The sequence below is a fragment of the Fringilla coelebs genome, assembly GCF_963513975.1.
Source record: "Fringilla coelebs genome assembly, chromosome: 6".
NCBI lineage: Eukaryota > Metazoa > Chordata > Aves > Passeriformes > Fringillidae > Fringilla > Fringilla coelebs.
The window spans coordinates 21,911,273-21,919,987 of record NC_140034.1 but is presented as its reverse complement, the minus strand read 5'-3'; the positions used below and the strand labels follow the sequence as shown (position 1 = coordinate 21,919,987).

Here is an 8,715-nt window from a genome sequence, read left to right as displayed (position 1 = left end):
TGATGCGGGAGCGGTGGAGCGGCCCCTCCCCAGTGCGGGTCCCGGCGGGGCCGGGGGAGCCCCCACGGGCGGTGTCAGCGGGGACCGGCCCGCCCCGGGAACGGCGGGCTGACCCCCCCTGGGGCACGGGTCCCACCTGAGCCGGGAAGGGGGCACCCCGGGGATAGCACGGAGGGGACAGAGACCAGCCCGAGCCCCTCTCCTGCAGGGACAGCTGCTGGGCGCAGCCCGCTGTTTCCCTGGGATGGCACCCCGACAGATTGGTGTGCTAATGTGGTTGTTAACACTGTATTGTATCGGTATCACCCTGCCCGGGACAGGTACATGACTGTTTCTCAGACGGTGAGAAGGGAGCGCAACATCAAGAGACATGTAAATGAATCCCAGACCCAGGGTGCAACGGGGTGAAAACCTCCAAACTCGTCTAATAAACCCCCAAAAGCAACGAGTCAAATCAAAATCGAGAGATTAGAGTGGGGTCTAGATGTCAAGAACAGAGTTCCGAGACTGCAGGGACGCTGGAAGCGTCGGTCCCCCCTCACCCTGGCTAAAGACAACAGCACGAGTGAGGACGCCTGGACTCGCTGAGTACAAGACAGGGGCATAACTTGGACTGTCGTAAGGACAGGACCCCGAGTTTTGCCCCTGAGAGTACGAAACTGCTGCGATGTCCTCCTTCTCTGAGTTACTCTTGGGAGTGGTGACGGTGAAACCGCGGACCTGGCGGGTGCCCCTACCTTGAGCTGATCGCCTTTAATAAAGGCATGAAGAGGAGAAAGATCTGCTGCCCATTTATTTCAAGCTAGGTGACTTGGTAAATCGAGCCTGTATAAATGAGCTGTGTTCCAGCTTCACGTTGTGCAAGCTCAAATCTGTAAGTAAGGAATGTGGGGTTAAGTACAGGCTGTGCTGGGGACCAGTGACTTTGAAAAGGACCCACGAGGGTTATGAGAGACAAACAGCTTAGAACAAATTTCTTGTGCTATGAAGTAACACAAAGTCTCATGCAGGCCATGGATGTAGAAGCAGGGATATGGTGAACTCTAGAGGGACTCTGGTCCAGGTCTTCAAGTTTCTAAAACAATTCTGGAAGGTAGAACAGGTTTAAAAGACTACTACAAAGGTATTATAAGGCTATGATTAATTGGAAGTGTAGGGGGAAAGCAATAAGTAAATTTGTTTTGTGATGAAGTTTAAGAGGTAAATGTTACTATTGCCAGATTAGAATGAGTTTAACTCCATTTATCTGTTCTTTGATAATTAGATTACAAGGAAGAATTGCTGAGTGAGCAAATGAAAACATTTAGTATATTTTCTCCATTACAAAAAATTGAGAGGAGATTTGACCATCTTGTATATGTACCTGTGCAAATTAGAAATGCAGGATATTAAGCCACTCCTTAATCTCATAGAGGAAGGCAAAACCATAACCAGTAACTGGAAGTGGAAGTTAGGGAAATTCGAATGAGAAATTAGGTTGAAATATTTAACAATGAGAGTGTTTAACCTTTGAAAAACTGTGGGAGGTGCTCACTTTTCTATCCCTTATTATCTTCTAATCAAAGCCGAAATCCTCTGGGAAGAGATAATTTCATTATTACCAGATCAGCTTTAGGCAAGCCTGAGCAACCAGGGCCCACACAGGAACAGTCAGAAGTGGTCACAGCACCAAACCTGACTGAGTTCAAGGAGCATCAGGGCAATGCTCTCAGGCACATGATTCTTGGGCTGTCCTCTGCAGTGCCAGGTGTTTGACTCAAGGATCCTTGCGTGTCCCTTCCAACTTAGCTTATTCTGTGCTTCCCAGAAAAGAAACATTAGGCAAGGAATGGTTCTGAGAATCTAAGATGTATTTTCCTTAAATATAAATATCTCTCTAAGACAAAAAGAATCAATTCCCTTCTGTTTTTATCAGTATATTTTGGACAATATCTTTCTGGACAATAATGATATCAGGTTTCCACATGCATCTCTATTCACAAAATGATTGTGCCAAAATGATCCTCGGTATGGTGAGCAAGGAGTTCAGGCTCTGTGGAGGTTTTGGCATAGCTGGGAGCAGGGACAGTTTTAGTTTGATGAGAATATCACGGCTGGTTTTAAGAACATATTTCTGATGCATTCTGAGAAGTTTTTTGGGATAGGTTTAGACTGTAAAATCCTCTGTACCTTTTTTATGTACTTCAGCACTTTTCACATTTGCAAATCCAGAATTAAATGGTTCATGAAATACTTTGTAACAAATGAAGATGATGATACAAAGTAATGGAATAAGCGATTGTTAATATCAGACACCTGTATGCCTACCAGTCGCTGCACATAGTTGGATAAAAATGATCAAAATAAATAACTCTTCTTAACTCAAGGGATAAGTTATGGACAGGTAAGATGCTAAACAGTGAAAGAGAAGAGATTTAACTGGATGGAAAGGTTCAACCTCATCAGCAATCCCTGTACTTCACATTCCCTTAGGTGTTACGGGCAGCACTCAGAAGGAATAATTATAGCTGGGAGAAGAAGACCACAAGGTTTATTAGTGCTTTTGTAAAAAAATCTTTACATTCTTCAAGCTATGCCTATGTTCTCTGGAACAACTGAAATGAAGGCTGGTTTAATTTGTTATTTGTTGTATATAGTAGAAAAGTAAATTTTCTCAGGCAAAAATGTTCTCATGTTCTTCTGTAAAAACCACAGACTCTGGGGGTGTTTTGCAAAGGTCTTGAAGCATTCTACTTCCAGGTGATAAGATCATTTCACACAGGACATGTTGGCTCACTGACATTTTCCAACAACGTGCAAGAAAGAGTGGAGTGCCCTTTAGGCATCAACAGCTTTAGCAAATAAAGTAAGGGGAATTTTTTTGCCAACAGAAATTATGAGAGAGGTATGGAGGTGGCATGCAATTGCCTAAACTGATACCACACAACAAGGTTGAGCAAAGGCTTTGAAGGAACAAAATACTGGAAGAAGTGGATTTTGCTGCTCGTGTAAAGCCCTGCTCTCCAAGGAGCACATCAGTTTCCATTGTCACATTCAGACTTTGGTGACTACTGAGTCACAGGGGCTGAATGACCCTGGGCAATGGTCATGTTTTTGTCAAGACATGTTTTATCCAAATATTCGCTCTGTACAGTATGATTGGTAAGAAGATGCTATTTTAAAATTTTATGGCTTCCAGAGTCAGCTCTGAAGTTTCTGTTGCTGATATAAAGGCAAAACTTGCCAATATGCATTTAAGTTGGACCAAGAATGGAAAAAAAACCCCATAGGATCACCTGCTTTCTGGGACTGTTTTGTTCTCTTTTCCTATGTCTTCTCTCCATACATGAGGAATATCTAGTATAAGTGGCCTTTGGAGATATCTTGTAATGTTCTTCATCAAAGTGAATCTGAAAAAGACATCGATTCTCAATAGGGAGGGCTGATGCTGACCTTCTGTCCTCTTCAGGCAGTCTGGCTGCTCTTGCTGCTCCGGTGGTGCTTGGGACAGAGAGGCTGAACCTTTGGGTTTGTATCTGCATTGCATGAGATTCACACCTGGGATGCAAATGTCTTCAACAGGAATGAAAAGGAAACGCTTTTCACAGTTTGTCTTTCACAGCAATTTGGGGTAATCTGAGATTTAATTTATTCACCAGTTGAAAAGGGAAGGGAAATCAAGCCAGCATCTTTCTTTCAAGCCAAGGTTTTTCTTGCATAGCCCCGTGCAGGCGCACACAAAAGAGCTCTGATCACTCTAACTAGGTGCTTGTTCTAATTATAGAAAGATTTAGCGTTGGTTACATAATTGCCCACTGCACATCAGCACACTGCATTGTTATGCTACAAAAGCCTCTTTTTTATTCCTCTCTCTGCAGCAGACCCAGCGTCAGCCTGTTTAACAGAAAGCTGCAAGGAGCAAAATAATTCTGAAGAAACCTCCCATAGCTTTCCCAGGAGAGGCCAGCAAAAACCAGATGCTGACCTGCTCCCTGTGCTGGGAGCACTGCCAGCATGTGGGATCTAGCCATCAAAGCAGAGGATTGATAGCCCGGGCAGCAGTCTTTTAAGCATCCCGGGTAGAAGCAGTGGGCTGTGGTCAGGAATCAGTGGTTGTGCTGAGGTTAGAGTTGCTATTTTTGATTTTTATATGCAATAGCACAGTAGCTTTAAATGGACACCCCACTATTATGCCCACTGTCAGCCTGAGCCATGGAGGCTGTGAATTTGCAAATACAAAAATCTATTGCAAAAAAAACCCTTACATATGCTTTAGCAGACACAAGAACAGTAGAGCTTTTCCCTGTATTTTTAAGCTTTTTAAATTATTTGATTCAGAGTTGTTACTTCACGTTCAACCTGTATTTATTTCTCTAATTTCCTCAACAGTACATCAGGTGCACATACCCCTGACTTTTTAATTTCTTCCTCTTTTCCCTCCAAACCGTGAAGCTTCCTTCCAAAAAATAGTCTTTCCTACATAATTTGTAATCGTCCAAGACTAAGCTGCGATGCTTCACTGCCCCCCATCAGTTCAAAAGCTCCCATCTGTCCTAGAAGGGAAAGAAACTTATGGGATTGCAGCCAGTTTAGCCATCATATGGCTGATGCAGCAACTGGCCATGTGGGCCCTGGTATCCTCAGTGTGCTAGCAGGGTAATCACCCTTATCTCTGCCCTTCATAATTTGTAGCTGCTTTGTTTCTTAGAGATGATATTTAGCAGGAAGCCCTCACTGTGCAGGCATTGACATTCAGGTCTGCACGAGAGTACAAGTGAGGAAAACAAAACTGAAGTGAAGCTGGATAGAACCAAAAGGGGTACTGTGGCAGCTTGACTCCATCTGGATGGCATGTGCCAACCAATGCTGCTCTGTCACTCCCCTCCTCAGCTGGACAGGGACAGACAACAACAAAGGCCTCATGGGTTGAGATAAAGACAGGAAGAGATCACTCACTAATTAATGTCAGGGGCAAAACATGGGGACTGCAAAAAATGAAATGAATTGATTTTTAATTTATTACCAATCAGATCGGAGTTGGATAGTGATAAATAACCCCAAATTTTTAAAAACACCTTTCCCAACTCTCCCTTCTTCTCAGGCTCAACTTCACTCCCAATTTTCTCTATTTCCTCTCCACCACAAGAGCAGGGTGACAGGGAATGTGGGTTGTAGTCAGTTCATCACACACAATGATGTATGTTGCTGCTCCTTCTATCATGGGGTGGAACACCTCACACTCCTCCCCTGCTCAGTTGTGGGGTCCCTCTCAGAGAATTCTCCACAAACTTCTCCAATGTGAGTTCTTCCCATGACCTCCAATTCCTCATGAATTTCTCCAGCATAGCCCCTCCACAGGGTCACAAGTCCTGCTAGCAAATCTGCTCCAGTGTGGGCTCCTCTTTTCAGAGGTCCGCAGGTCTAGGGGGTCACAGGGTCACAATCTCCTTTGGGCATCCACTTGCTTCAGTGTGGGGTCCTCCACACGCTGCAGGTGGACATCTGATGGCCCTCCATGGGCTGCAGGGGCACAGCTGCCTCATCGTGGTCTTCACCACAGGCTGCAGGGGAATCTCAGGTCTGGCCCCTGGAGTATTATGACCCTGGGATTAGCTCAGCTGGTTAGAGAATAGTGCTAACAACACCGAGGTTGTGGGGTTGATCCCAATGTGGGCCATTCACTGAAGAGTTGGACTTGATGCTCCTTCTGGGTGCCTTAGGATATTCTGTGATCTGAAAATAGCCACCTTCTGCCTCTCCTTCCCCACTGACCTTGGTGTCTGCCAGAGCCGTTTCTCTCACATATTTCCACTCCTTTCTTCTCTGACTGCAATTACTTCTGCACAATAGCTTTTCTTCTCTTCTTAACCACGCTATTGCAGAGGTGCCACCACTGTCACTGACAGGCTCGGCCTTGGCCAGCGTTGGGCCTGCCATGGAGCCATCTGGTGTTGGCCCTGTCAGACATGGGGGACGCTTCTATCAGCTTTTCACAAAAGCCACCCTGTAGCATCCTCCACCCCCCACAACAAAACTTAGCCACACAAATCCAATAAGGTACCCATCAAATGTTCCCAATATTATGTTGATCTTTTAGGAAAGTATTTAACACACCACTGTCCCACAGACAGGGAGAAGGGAGTTAAATCGCCTTTACAGCACTTTTCTACAGGGATAAAAAACCTATTCATACAGGAAGAGAAACTCATCATCAGGATGTTTTCTTGAATGCAATGTCATGGACTCCTGAGCTAGAAGATAGGGACAGGGAGAGAATAGGCCCCCTGTAATCCAGGAGGAAGCAGTTAGTGACCTGCTGAGCCCCTCAGATGCTCACAAGTCTATGGGACCAGATGGGATCCATCCTAGGGTGATGAGGGAGCTGGCAGATGAGCTTGTGAAGCCGCTCTCCATCATTTACCATCAGTCCTGGCTCCCTGGGGAGGTCCCAGATGACTCAAGGTTACCCAGTGTTAACCCATCCATAAGAAGGGCCAAAAGGAGGATCTGGGAAACTACAGGCCTGTCAGTGTGACCTCAGTGCCTGGCAAGTTTATGGAACAGATCATCTTGGGTAAAATCACACTTCACCTACAGGATGCCCAAGAAATCAGACCCAGCCAGCATGGATTTTGAAGGGGCAGGTCTTGCCTGATCAACCTTATTTCCTTTTAGGACCAGGGAACCTGCCTGGTATACAAGGGGAAGGCTGTGGATGTTGTCTGCCTGGACTGGTGAAGGCTCTGGAGCACAAGTCCTATGAGGAGTGGCTGAGGGAGCTGGAGGCATTTATCCTGGAGAGGAGGAGGCTCAGGGGAGACTCTAAGACTGCCTGAAAGGAGCGTGTAGCCAGGTGAGGGGTGGCACCTTCTCTCAGGCAGCCAGCAATAGTACAAGAAGACACAAGCTGAGTAAGGGGAGGTTCAGGCTGGACATTAGGAAGAAGTTCTTTGCTGAAAGGGTGATTAAATATTGGAACGGGCTGCCCAGGGAGGAGTCACTGTCCCTGGAGGTGTTTAAGAAAAGACTGTATGTGCCATGGCCTAATTGACAAAGTAGTGTTAGGTTTGGACTCAATGATCTTAAAGGTCTTTTCTAACCTAGTTGATTCTGCGAAATAGAATGTGAAATTTAATCTAAGTGTCAAATTTAATTAAAGTGTGAAATTTTTTTAAGAGCGCAGAGGACAGGTTTTCTGGGAGCGGCACTGACAAGGTGAGATTGCGTTACCTTGCAGTTACCGAAGAGGAGCAGGTAGCAATCCTGCGATCGGGGTGTGAGCTGCGCCCTTCCCCACAGCAAGGGCGGAGGCGTCAGCGCACGCCGACCCCCATCGAAGCGCAGCGCTCCCCCCGCTAGTCCCCCGTGGGCTCGCCCAAGGGCCGCCCCTTGCAGTCCCACCGCGCCCCCGCCCCTCCGAGCTGCCGCGAAGGGAGACTACGTTTCCCGGCGTGCCGCGCGTCCAGGGCCGTACCGTGTGCGAGGTGGAGGGGGGAGCGGCGTGGGGCGCGCGAGTTGAAGTGCCGGCGAGGCGGTCGGTAAGTGCCGCTCCGAGCGCCGGCGGAGCGCCCGGGCCGCCCCATCCTCACAGCCCTCGCGGCCGCCTCGGCCCGGCCCGGGGACTCCGGGCCCGGGCGGCGAATGCCGCCCTCAGCTGCGGCCCCGGCGGCGGGGAATCGGTTGTCGCAGGGCTCGGCGAGGCCGGGGCTGTTCGTGGAGGCTGGAGCGGCGCGGGGCGCGGAAGCTGCTCTGAGGGAGCCGGCCCGGCCTGAAGACGAAGCGAGAGCAGGCGGCGCCGGCCCCTTGTGTCCTTCACGGGCAGATCTCGGGCGCGGCGGCGGACGCGGGCCTGGCGGCCGGAGGGGCCTGGCCGCTCCCACTGTCCTCGGGGCGGTCAGCGGTGGCCGCCGCTCCCCGGGCCTCGGCGGGTGGCGGTGGGGTCACCTTCGGGGCTCTGACAGGGAACCGGCACCGTCCCGGCTGCCCCTGCTGGGAACGGGAGAAGCCTGGCTGTAACGTGGGGGACACTTAGGTGCGCCAAGTTGTGTGAAAGTCAAAGAAGCCACCTCACTTAGGTGAAAAAAGAACTGGAGGTGATCTATCAAGGCAGGGCTTAATAATGAGAGGCAGTGACATCCCAAGGCTTGTTTCACAGCTGACAGGGCCCTTAAGATATCCCTAGGGGTGTCATAATGGCTCATTTACATGGAAAAGGCTCCTCCATACCTTATGCAAAACTTAGAAATACAATTTACTTTAGAGAATTCTATTTCTGTACCTCTTATTGGAGGGATTTTAGTTATTCCCTTTTTATTGCTACAACACGCTAAGCATGAAAGCAGGAACTTTCTTGCTGAAAAATTCAGCTGCCTGTTTATTTGCTACCTAAAGTTCCCATCTTCTGTTTGTGACGTACAGCTGGCGGGTATGGCAATAGACGTGATGTAACAAACTGCAGATTATAGCTTCAGGTAGGAATAAGATGCAAGAACAGATGGACCTGCATCCTGCTTTCAATAAAATGTTCTTTTAGTAGTTGAGAAAGTGAAGGAAAAAATAATGAAAAAGAGAAGCATATTTTCTGTTAAGAAAATGTCACTGCACCTTTCACTTTTCACTAAATGAAATTTTACAGAAATATACAAGGATCACAAATTGTTTAATTAAAATACTTTTCAAAAAATGACTTTTGAAGGTGACAGAGGATACGAGAGATCTCTGTATAAGAAAAGATTG

The 8,715-nt window shown here is 47.6% G+C and overlaps 1 protein-coding gene across 4 annotated transcripts in view; it reads left to right on the top strand.

Annotated features, from left to right (window-relative positions):
- The first annotated feature begins 7,474 nt into the window (after positions 1–7,474).
- Positions 7,475–8,715, top strand: part of ADCK1 (aarF domain containing kinase 1) — a 71,511-nt gene continuing 70,270 nt past the window's right edge. For 3 of the 4 annotated variants that reach the window (XR_014616217.1, XM_084207484.1, XM_084207482.1), the window contains exon 1: positions 7,475–7,517. The gene's annotated coding sequence lies outside the window, so the exon portion shown is untranslated. The remainder of the gene's footprint in view (positions 7,518–8,715) is intronic. The other variant, XM_084207483.1, reaches the window with a different exon arrangement.